The sequence below is a fragment of the Lontra canadensis genome, unplaced genomic scaffold (genome assembly GCF_010015895.1).
Source record: "Lontra canadensis isolate GAN:19392208 unplaced genomic scaffold, GSC_riverotter_1.0 scaffold100, whole genome shotgun sequence".
NCBI classification, from domain to species: Eukaryota; Metazoa; Chordata; class Mammalia; order Carnivora; family Mustelidae; genus Lontra; species Lontra canadensis.
The window spans coordinates 5,534,108-5,545,031 of record NW_022631094.1 but is presented as its reverse complement, the minus strand read 5'-3'; the positions used below and the strand labels follow the sequence as shown (position 1 = coordinate 5,545,031).

General features: G+C 46.2%; 1 long non-coding RNA gene across 1 annotated transcript; it reads right to left on the bottom strand.

Annotated features, from left to right (window-relative positions):
• Positions 1 to 508: 508 nt before the first annotated feature.
• On the bottom strand, positions 509 to 2,893 carry LOC116855252. Its single transcript, XR_004380314.1, has 3 exons — positions 2,809 to 2,893; positions 1,704 to 1,875; positions 509 to 586 (listed from the first exon to the last, which is right to left on the bottom strand). It is a non-coding gene; the product is annotated as an uncharacterized LOC116855252 (long non-coding RNA).
• Between the last annotated feature and the right edge of the window lie 8,031 nt (positions 2,894 to 10,924).

The following is a 10,924-nucleotide window of genomic DNA, read 5'->3' as shown; positions in this document are numbered from 1 at the left end:
CCGCCCCGCCATGAGAAGTGCCTAACTTGGCCCTCGGCCCGTTGGAAACCAGCTAATAGCATGAAGCAAAGCCATACTCTGAGGATCTGGGCATTTCAAAGCAGCGAACAGCCCCTTTTGTTCTCTCAGGCTCTCAGCCTGCCAGCTAGTTCCACACATTAGAAATATTTTGGGTCAGCACTGCAGTTTTCAACCATAGATTCATTTAGTTTCATGACTACTTCCTTATAATAGCTCTGGGAAAAACTGCACTGGGCCGGGACCCAAACCACGTTCCTGGCTTCGCAAGCTACGTTCAAAATGGTGTCTTCGGTTAGTAGTCATAAAAGACGTTGAAATCTCCTGCAACTGACTAGGAATCGGTTTGGAAAGAAAGGACTGTTTGGGTTGAGCTTCTAAAGGGCTGTCAGCACCGTGACCTTCAAGCTGCTGGAGGCAGGAAGAGGAACATAACTTACCATGTTTCTGCCTGTTCAAAGAGCCCTGCTTTTCTCGGGAGCCCTGTGGATTTTTTTTCTCCTGGATGTGAATATTTATTGAGTATCGATGAGACTTGTGATGCCACAGGAAGTACTTTCTTTGTTGTCTGGGATAGGTTACCAGATTTGGCAAAATAGAAATACAAGATACCAGTTAAGTCAAAATTCCAGATAAATAATGAACATATCTTCAGCCTAAGTATGTCCCACGCAATATCTGCATACTTACACTGAAAATCATTCCATGTGAATCTAAAGTTCAGCTTTAACTGAGTGTTCTGTATTTTATCTGGCGTCTTTGCCTGTGAAGGACACAGGGAGAATCCTCGTTAGCTCTGCAGAGGAGACAAGAGGCCCATTTCTCTTACCATCTGGCCTGGTCCTCTTTCTTTAAACCAGCCCTCCATCCCTGGGCCACAAGATCAGAACCCAAAAGGACCAAGACCCCAACATGCTTGCTTTGCTACACCTTCTCTCTTGAGCACTCTGTCCTGCATCCCGCTTTCAGAGTAGTATCTGCTCTCCTGGTTCCTGCCTTAGCCCATGTTCTCCTACAGTCTCTTGCTTTGCCTAGACCTTGTCACGGTCCCATACGGCTCCCCTGGGTGGCCTTATTCCCTCCTCAGCAAGAGACTCACATGTCTGCACAAATATCTTCTGTGTCTACACTGAGGAATGGTTCGGCCTGATTCACAGCAGCTCTGAGAAACCGCTCTGGCTCCAAGTCCTTTGACTTGGGCTCTCACCAAATTTGTCCCGTCCTTTTAAGATGAGTCTCCCTGGATCCAGCTCAGGGAGAAATTGCTTTGACGTGGTCCTGTGCTCCCTTTCTTTCTCTTTTTTAGAGATTTTATTTATTTGACAGAGAGAGACACAGCGAAAGAGGGAACACAAGAGGGGGAGCAGGAGAGGGAGAAGCAGGCTTCCTGCAGAGCAGGAGACGGATGCGGGGCTCAATCCTAGGACCCTGGGATCATGACCCAAGTCAAAGGCAGATGCTTAACGACTGAGGCACCCAGGCACCCCCCCGTGCTCCTTTTCAATGAAAGGCCATGTGAATAGGGCCATCTTACCAGCTGGTGGTCACCAACATGCTGTGCAAAGATGCCCCCTGGGTCTTAGTGTTGTCTATCGAACATTGCGCTTCGGAGGACATGAAATACCAGAATCTATGTTGGTTTGCTAGGACTGCTGTAATGAGGTACCACAAATTTACTGTCTCACAGTTCTAGAAGATGGAAGCTAGAAATCTTCTGAAACTGTAGGGAGGAATCCTTCCTTGCCTTTCTCTGACTTCTGGCAGATTGCCGGCCATCTTCCTTGGTTTCCAGACTTATCACTCCAATTTTCCATCTGTGCGCCGCCTTCCCCCTGTGTCCTGTCAGCCAAAGGCTGTCTGTGGACACGGATTTTAACATAAATTCGTTGGTTGCTAATAAATAAAAATTGGAAAGGCTGACACAAAAAATCTGGACTTCTGTAGACCTTTGTAATTAAGACTACAATGTAGGCTTTGTTGGAGAGCAGGTGACAGACTTGTCATACACGAGTGCAAATGGGTTTGTCATGTCCTTTCCCGAGAAGAAGCACAAAAAAAGGCCGAAGACACAGGCTCTGGTCCCTTGAGGTAGGACATATGGGGAGGCTGAGGAAGGGCTGAGCGGCAGGCACTGAAGCCAGTTTGGGGCCGGGCGTTTTCACATTTGGAGCTACACCTCAGATTCTTTCCTCTGTGGCACTGGGCAGCGGTCCTGACCCTTGAGTCAGCTGTCCTCACTCCTTCCGGACCTCTGCACCACCAGTGGTCCAACTCCTGAAGGATTTCCTATTTCTCTGGCAATTTCCTCAGTCATGAGAAAAGGATCTTTGAAGGATATTTTTGGAGACTTTGATAATCTATACAAGTTTTGGCTAAGGAAGTGTTTGTTGCGATTCCTGGCTATGCATATTTCCATCTGGTTCCACATGGTTTCTGTGTCTCTCCTCACCCTGCAAGTTAATTAGAGTTCTAATTTTCAGTAATATTTCTCACATGTGCAATTTTTGTACTACTTAGAGCCTTTGCTGAGAAGAGTTCCACAAACTGCCGTCTGTGTTTATTTTTCTGTTTATAGAGCAGAGTGTGCCCATCCTTGCACCAAGGCAACACCGTAGCTAAAACTCTACTCCTTCGTTTACTCAAAATTTTTCTTTTCCTGGTTAAGAACCATCACCTTCTTAAAAATTTTTTTTGAACTTCCACTACTGACACACAACATTTGGCTTTTTTTAGGGCTATTTTCTATAAAGCTCCTCATCTTTTTCAAATAAATTTAAGTATAATACCTACACAAACTCAAAGTTATAATCCCTTCATGAGAGAGTTGGAATGAGAAGACATGCTGAGTTCGGCTGCTGGCTGGCCAGCAAGGCAGGGTTTCTGGGAGTCCCAAAGTTCTGGGTTTATGATGTGGCAAGATGCACTCAGGAGACGCCACGAGGTAGACATCACAATCATCCACGTGCTGGAGGTGGGACGGCCAGAGCTCTGAGCCCAAGGAGCTCGCCCAAGGTCACTCAGCTACAGGATAGCAAAGCCAGACTTTGAACTCAGTTCTTCCTCACATCAAAGCGTGCTCTCCCGCCTTCTGGCCAGATGACCACCTACCATGCATCTAACCACCCGGGAAGATCTCGGAGGGAGCACAGTCTTTTGTGGGGAAGGTTGGTGGTGGCAGTGGTGAGTTAAGAAGACACATTATTTACTTTATTTGCTCATGTTTTATTTGGCTTTGATCCAGTGCCAGTTTATTACCTTGGTAATTTTTAAGAAGCGATAAAATATAAAAGTCAATCAATCAATAAAAATAGAGATTTGAAGCCTAAAAGAAAATTAAAGAAATGGAGGCTCAGCAAAACCACATTCCTCTATGTCATCAGCCTTTAGAATTCTTATACAAATTTTTGAGAATAGCTTAAATTGCCCTTGTAAATCAATGGACATTAAGAGTCTGGTATTAACTTAGTTAGATTTTGTCTCATGTGTATGCTTACTCAGCTCATGACTTTTTGGGGTGAACTTTATAAATATGAATACAAAAAGGATGGCAAGCCCCTTCGGAATGCTGAAAATCTGTTCTGATTGCAGCTTTTGCCAACTGTTCTTTGTGACATCTTGCGCAAACTGCACAAACATCCTCGTCCTGGGTAGGCATTTTTGGATCTGTTGGGACACTGGAAATCAGAAAAGTAGATCTCTCTCTCTCTTTTTTCTTTCCTTTTTTTTCTTAGACAACTAAGCAACAGAAAAACAATTAGGTAATAAAAGTTATACGAGAAAGGAAACATACAGTGCACTGCTTAACGCAACGGTAAACATCTACCTATTTAGTATAAAATAGACTGTTAATGAGAATGAAATATATGAGTCTAAAAAATAGACTGTTAATGAGAATGAAAGGGAAAAAAGGAATAGGTGGTTGTGTTAAATGCACGAAATCCTGTCAAAACATTGGATCCGAAGTTAACATATATCAGAAGCATCAGCTAACATGGGGAAGGGCTGCTGGCTTTCACTGTAAGCCGGTAATCCATTACTGTCGGGGTCCTTGGTCGAGACAGCAGAACCCACTGGAGCATTTTTTCTCAAGAAGAGAGCAAGCAGTTTATTAAGGAATAGCTGAGGCTCCAAGAACCATGGGAAGACTGAAGACAGAGACTTGAGACTGTGTTTCTGCTGTGGCTGGCAGAGCCAAACTGCTGAAGCGGCCACAGAGGGAGCCACGGCCTCTACCACGCGCAGGGGCCACCACCCCGATGCCCATGGCTCCAGCTGTGAGGGGCAGGTTGAGCCTCTTCGCCACAGCCTCCCTGGCAAAATGCATCCCCGTGCCCTCCCTCTTTCCCCACTCGCTCAGTTCCAAATCAAAGGTACGGAAGGGCCCAGGTGACAGGCAGAAGCCACCTCACGCACCGTCAAGGTGTAAACAGCCTGGCAAGGCAGGTTTACACGACATGGAACTGTTCCAAAATTTTCATGTTTTGAAGCCAAGTATACATATTGCTTTGATGAAAATAAAAAGAATTTATTTTTGAAGAATTATTTATTTAAGAATTTAAGAATTTAATTAATTTAAGAATTAATTTAATTTTGAAGAATTTATTATTTAGCCTTTGTGATCCTTAAATAGAGGACTTCTAGCATTGTCAAGTACTTTTGTTTTAAAGGATGAGCTGGCGTTTTCACGGGAGGCAGGTGGAAAATTACCTGAAGGTTTGGTTTTCATCTTGCTCCTTTATTTGAAGGGATTCGGGGCAGCCATCTTGCTGGCTCAAGGGAAGCCAAGGGCAGGAAATGACTATGTCTTTACTCAGGAAAAAAAGACACTAGAAAAGCCAGTGCCTCCTTCTCCGGAGACTCCCTGCTTCTCCAGACCCCCTGACAGGCAGATCTGTGTCAACATTTGAAGCTTGATAGTCCTAGCAGCAGTCATCTGGAATTGCACTGTCTCAGAGAGATAGCTGAGAGCCCTGCCAGGGACAGCTGCCCGTGGAAGAAGGAACAAGTTGCACATGCTAAGGGGCGTATTTATAGCAGCTGGAGCTAAACCGAACTACAACCAGCCCAGTCCTAAAGCTCAGCCAAACACAACGGTGTAGGAACCTCTGATGAGTGAAGTCTCAGCACAAAGGAACGGAAGTGGGGTGGGAAGAGAGGCGCCCTAGTCATAGAAATCGTAGAGACAGAGTCACCCTGATGCTCTGTGTGGCCTGCAGAGATGGACACACAGGGGACAACTGGCCACAGGCAGCTGCCACAGGTGTCCTCACAAGGCTGGCTCCCATGCCAGCTGGGTCAGAGACTGTGGAACAGAGAGGAGAAGCCAGGAGGAGCTCCAGAAATGCTTTTCCTGAAATCTGCAGGAGAATGGAGGACCTTATGAAGAAACTTCAAGTTTAGTTAAGGTGTTTTTTTCCCAGTTTTAATGAGATATGACTGACTTATAACATTGCATTCATTTTGGGTGTGCAACACCATGATTTGATATTTGTACATATTGTGAAACGATCCCCACAATAAGTTTCGCTATTATCCACCATCTCACACAGTTACTCTTTTATTCAAATTGAATTGTTGGCAAGTTTGCCTTTCATGTGCACCCCATTTTACCTGTTGAAGGGCACTTCTGGACACAGATGAACATTGGGGAAACCTCCTTCCATAGTGGAAACATTGTTGCAAATGATGAAAAGCGCTTTGTGGAGAAAAAAATAAGCAGGGAGGAGAGTTGGGGGAGCATCTCTGCCCCACTGCCTTGGACCCAGCACAGAGTGGGTACCAGGGTGTGGCCAGAAGCCCAGACACCGGATTCAGGAAGCTCTTTCAGCCAGAACTGGACTCCGTGAATGCACACAGCCAGAGAGGCTCTGGAGAGACATGGGCTCCTTGCTTCCCACCATCACCCACCATCGAGGGACCGAGGCTGGGGAGCCCGAGCCTTGTCCCTTACAGAACTGCCCCGGCAAGTTGGGCAGCACCAAGAGGGAAAACCCGCAGCAAGGAAGACTGACCAAGCGGTGCCCAGGGTGACCTCTACTTGAAATCAATAAAGAGATTTTTTTTTTTTTTTTCTGAGAGAGAAAGGTAAAAAGAAGTAATGCTGACATGAGACCCGGGTATATCCAGATTATGTTCCTTGTTCCTGGATCCTGGACGTTTTATTGGTTGATCACTCACCATGGCTGCGCTGGGGAATTCAGGCTTTTTTCCCTGCGGAGTTGGGCAATCACAGTTCTGAGGGTTAAAATAAATAAAGAAAGAAGCACGGGGCCCATGGGTACCTCTGGGTGGCTCAAAGGGAAAGGAGAAAGCAGGGTCCTCCTTGTCAAGCTGACAATGGACTAGGAAAAAACCCTGTCCACAGTGACCCTGACTGAAGGGGGGATTATGCATATCAAACCTCCAGTGTCCCTTTATTCCTCCCCACCCCTGCCTCACTCAGGTGCCCAAAGCAAAAAACAACACCAGAGTGACAACGTGGTTAGCCTACAGAGGGAGTGATGAACACAAATTCAAACAAGATTTTCAAGTCCACCTGGACCCAGCCCTAGTTATGCTACTTTCCAAGTGGTTAAAACCATGATTCCCAGCCCTGGTTGGAGGACACCCCCAGGTGTCTATTTCAAGGACGATTGTGAAATACTAAAAATAAAGTGATTTGAAGTCCCTGCAGTTAAAAACAAGCTCACACCCTTGCGTTCTCTAAACGCACCCACTTTGGGAAGGGAAAAGAGATTGAGAAATCTGGTAGACAAAACTCTTCTGTCCAACTCCAATAGGCTGCTCCAGCAATCAAAATACCAGTTTGTATTTGGGTAACGCTTTGTGGTAGTGAGGGCACCTTTCGATTACCGGGTTAGTGGCTAAATGTGTAAATTAATACAAAAGATGACTGTTCCAGCCTCAACACTGCTCTGAGGTAGAACTAGAGACGTGGCCTTCCTCCTGCTCAAAGCCATTGCTATGTACTAGCTCACCTGTGACATTTCAGTCTGACAGCAGCTGGCCAAGGCGACATTAGGAAAGAGGCCTAGTCAAGCAGTTGGGGTGGCGACCCCCCGCCAAGAACAGTTCAGCAGGCGGCCGTTGTCAGCCAGAAGAAGGGGAGACAGCTCCGGGCTGGCTTTCCCGCTGGGCAGAGCTCCTCCATAGCTTGAAATCCCAGGGTAGCAGCATGAGCAGTTGGCCAGGTCCAGAGGAAAGAGCCCTCTTCCAGTACTTTCCTTGGCCAACAATGCAAATTTGGACGATTACCATTTTTGTTTCACAATGGGAAAGGGAAGTCATTAAGTCCCATATAATTATGCCTTTTCAAGGACTGTGCCTGCAAATGCAGTCAACTTTATGGTTGTTTGTCTGGATGTGTCTCCCCTGCACTGCGTTCCCAGGGTGGGGTGTGGTTTCTGGGGCAGCCTGGGCATGAGCAGTCCTCTCTGTAGCCCCCAAGGAGATGGCGGGTGGACTCGAGTCTGCACGGGACCAGAAGCCAGTGCAACGAGGTCAGCTCTTCTGAGTAGCTGCTCTGGGGGTTTGCCTCAAGGCATGCCAAGCACTCCACATTCCTCCCACTCAACTGCGGGGCCTTCTGTCATTTTTAAAATTTGAGATGAAGACACCGAGCCTCAGAGCCTCAGGTAAGAAGGCAAAGGACCCCACGTCTTAGGCCACTGTCCCCAGAGCTGCTCCCCTCTCTGCTGACCACCCCGGTTAACAACCTGCACTGGGGAGAGTGAGTCATTTTCTGGGAGTGATGTGGCACTTGGGGATTGAGAGAGAATTTACCTCTGCTAGGTTCTTCCACAGCACGTACGCCCCAGCAGGCCCACTAAGTTGCTGATATAAAGTTGCTGTAGGACTTCACAGGTTCCAAAATGCTTAGCGGTGATTATCAGTCCTCCAAGCGGCCCCATGAGGCAACAACGTGCTACTCAGGGTACTTACCCTGTGGTAGCAACTACTGAAGTACCTTAGTTACTCCTCACAGCGGGGCGGCGGGGGGGGGCGGTACTCATTTTCCTATTTTGCAGCTAAGGAAATGTGAGGTCAAGTGAGGACTGAAGCTCATGAACAGCGAGGCCCAGGCTGAAATCTTCTGTCTGTTTGTTCCAAAGTCCACCCTCCTACCAGCCTGGAGCGCTGTCCCCCTGGAAAGTCCCTAGAACGGAGCTGTGCTCACAGAAACATGGACTCCTGTGGAGGCATCTGCACCTATGATGGGTTGGTATTTATTTTAAGACAATAACATAGAAATGGGAGAATGGAGAGCAAACTTGGTTTTTTTTTTTTTTTTTTTTTTTTAAGATTTTATTTATTTATTTGAGAGAGGAGAGAGAGTGTGAGAGAGAGCAAGCATGAGGCCGGGGTGGGGGAGGGGCAGAGGCAGAGGGAGAAGCAGACCCCCCACTGAGCAGGGGACTTAATCCCAGGACTCCTGGGATCATGACCTGAGCCAAAGGCAGGCCCTTAACTGACTGAGTCACCCAGGGGCCCCCTAAACTTAGTTTTAAAGACCATAAATACAAGACAGAAACAATGTTTGTAATGGAGACCCAACTTGGCAAGGTTCAGGGAGGCCTTCAACTTCATCGGGCAGAGCTTCATTCCCCGTTCCTGTCCCTGGCTTCACCCTGCTCAGCTCTGGGTCCACCTTGTCCCCTCCTCGCAGAAGGCCGGGGCGGGTGTTCTGCTTATGGCTGCAATGCACCAGGCCGGATGGTTCGAGGTCCTCACAGGAATGTCACAGAGCACATGGCCAAGGGCAGAGGGACTGCTCCAGGGGCTGATGGGACCAGCCAGAAAAGTGAGTGAAAGACATCATTAATGAGAGTTTGGCTATTTGTCTCCAGAAGTCTAGCCCAAAGGGTATACAGAGTATTTAAAGAATGAGTTAGAATCGAAAACACAAAAACATGTTTTACAACAGTCTGTGTAGCTACAGGTCTGACATTCACACGCACTAGGTACCATTGTACTGAATACAGTTGAGCAATCCATAGGTGATATTAGGCAAAGTAATTATTTTGACCATCAGATCAGCTGTATTCAAGCAACACGTAAAGCCACAGATGTTCCTAGAGTTTGGCATAGTTTATTTGTATTTGGGGGTTACGGCTAAAGCCACAGAAGCACATCAGGATTCGCTTTACCAGCTCAGGGACCGAGTGCGGTATTCTTTTATATTTTACTCCAAAAAACTAAAATTAAAAAAATTTAAAATAGAAAAGCACATTTCAGAATAATCCTTATATCCTTTATTTCCTTTTTAAATTGACCATATCTGGCTATATACTTTTATTTATTTATTTTTTTTAGATTTTACTCATTTATTTGACAGAGAGAGAGAGGGACCCAGCAAGAGAGGGAACACAAGCAGGAGAAGTAGGAGAGGGAGAAGCAGGCTTCCTGTCAAGCAGGGAGCCTGCTGCAGGGCTTGATCCCAGGACTCTGAGATCATGACCTGAGCCGAAGGCAGATGCTCAAAGACTGAGCCACCCAGGTTCCCCTGGCTGTATACTCTTACCTTATTTCAGTGTTTTCCATATGTTGTTGGATCTGAAAGAAAAAAAAAATTCCTCAGGGCACACTATACATTATAGAAAATTACTGTCATTCTGTATTCACACTGACTGAGAATTACAAAAAAGGAAAACCTGGGATCTAGAGTCAACTTCATTTTCCACATTGGTCATAAAAGGCAAATGTCTATTTTCATTTAGGAAATGGGTTACTTTTTAGTTTTGTTTTTTTTTGGGGGGGGAAATTGGTTACATTTTAAAAATCGGATTAAAAGATGCAGATAGTTTTCCCTGTTTATATGTAACTTCACATATTGAAGAGTGTTCTTAATGTTGTTTTTTTTTAAAGATTTTATTTATTTATTTGACAAAGATCACAAGGAGGCAGAGAGGCAGGCAGAGAGAGAGGGAGGAAGCAGGTTCCCTGCTGAGCAGAGAGCCCGATGCAGGGGTCTGAGATCACGACCCGAGCCGAAAGCAGAAGCTTTAACCCACTGAGCCACCCAGGCACCCCTTAATGTTGTTTTTTATCTCCTACTCATTTATTAGCTTCTATGACCAGCTTTAGGTGGAAAGAAAATTTCTGGAAATGACTTTATCAAAAATCATGTACCACTTTTTCTTAAGTATAAACTTTCAATGGTCAGGAAAGGTCTTTAGATGTCAATTTTTCTACCTAGGTCCTGGCAGTTTGGTACGAGCATGTGGTATTGGTTCAAAATATATACTGTTTTATGATGGCTCAGGCAAATTCAGTTTACAAGCATCTTTAGGAGACTTGCAACCTTTGTTACTAAAGAAATAGACAAGGCTGCGCAGATCATTTCCGACACCACAGTTAACCAAAATGGATGGCAGCAATATACTGCCCCTAGTATCAGATTAAAAACTTTGCAAGCATTCTTGACTCCTGTCTTTGTCTCACCTTCTACGTTTAAATCCACCAGGAAGTGCTTTTGATTCACTCGGCGGATATATCCAGAATCTTACTTCTGCTCGCCTTTTCCCCTGCCATCCTGGATTCAGGCATTGCGCATTGCCCCTCTGGTCCGCCTGCCCCTCTTTCAGCCCATTTTTCACATGGCAACCAGACTGTTCCTTTCAGAACACAAGTCAGGTAGTGTTGCTATCTTGCTCCAAGCCCTCCCATGGCCGTACTTCTCCCAGGATAACAGCTAAGGTTCTGCAACTGCCCGGGGGTCCACACAAGGCACCCCGTTGCCTGTTGTCCTGCAACTTCTGCCACACTCCCCTCTGTCCCTCTGCTCCAGCCGCAGGGACCTCCTTTGTCCTCACATCTGGGCACACTCCTGCCTCAGGGGCTTTGCTCTAGCCGTTCTAAGATATTGATTCGGCTAGTTCCTTCAACCCTTTCAAATGTTTGCCTAAAT